We start from the raw sequence: 1,308 nt of genomic DNA on the forward strand, positions 1-1,308 counted from the left end.
TTTACATTCCTGGGAAGTTGAAATTGTATTTAAGGTAGCTATTAAGTTTTGGTTTACTGACTTGGAGTTTTAACCTAAGTGATGCCATTTTGGGGCTGTAGCCTTTTTGTTTGTTTGTCTTTTGTTTTGTTTATTTTTTGAGAGAGAGAGAGAGAGAGCGAGAGAGAGAGAGAGCGCAGGGGAGGGGCAGAGAGAGGGAGAGAGAGAATCCCCAGCAGGCTCAGTAGAGTTAGCACAGAGCTGGGGGGGATGGGGGACTTATACTCATGAACCATGTGATCATGACCTGAGCAGAAATTAAGGGTTGGCCACTCAACCAACTCAGCCACCCAGATTCACCCCTAGTTTTCTTTTTAATAACCTCTTCTTTTGGGAACATCAGCATCCTCCATTCCATGTCGGTCATATAATGTAACTCTTTTTGCCTTAGATGAGCGATCAAGCTTGTCAGTTGGGATCCTTTTTCAGGACTGACAGGAATGAATGAGGGGCATAAACTTCCCCTAGAGGTTGTCCTTACTACCCAGGATGAGGGCTATCATGAAGAGCCCATCTGAGAAAGAATCCAATATGGAGAAAAAAATGAGTTGAAAAATAGAGGTAGATAAGCAGCAGAGAGGGGAAGAGGGAGGGAAAGAGGAAGAGAGATGACATTTGACTCCCTGCCACACTAGATCTAATGACATTGTTTCTGCTTGCCTTTAGATCTGCTATTTATCTCCCAACTATGTAGAGAGGCCTGCCACCATAAATATTTTAAGTCGCTCTCAGGAATTCCTTATAAATGGAATTTCTTTTTTTTCTTTAGTGGTGATGGGAGTTTCCAGGCTCAGAAACTTAGGGGTGAGTCATTGGAGCACAGTACCCAATTTCCTATTTAGCAATCTTATTCTAACATTGCTTTATTACATGACCTTTTGAACTTGACTTATTTAATAAGTAGTTGAATAAAATATTTGACACATTTTTCTATTTTGTAATTGTCACGTTTTAATTTTTTCCGAAAATGATAGTGTGGCAATATTTATCACTCATTAAAATATAGTGCCTCTTTGTATCATCTGCCTAATTAACTGGGTCCACGGTATCCTCGTGAGGTCTTCCTCAGTCCTCCACCAAGATAACCCTCGAGAAAACGTTTTGCCTACTTTTTAACTTCCCACCTGCTGAAAACTCTACTACCCCTGGAGCTCCGACGAGGGGCAGCTTCTGTTCAAGCTGATTAGCGCGCACAGGCCGTCTGGGCCGGGGGGCGGGGCAAGCTGCCAGGCCCCCGCCGCCGCAGCCCACGCCCACCGAGCCCCGCCC

Source organism: Suricata suricatta, chromosome 6 (assembly GCF_006229205.1).
Source record: "Suricata suricatta isolate VVHF042 chromosome 6, meerkat_22Aug2017_6uvM2_HiC, whole genome shotgun sequence".
Lineage (NCBI taxonomy): Eukaryota > Metazoa > Chordata > Mammalia > Carnivora > Herpestidae > Suricata > Suricata suricatta.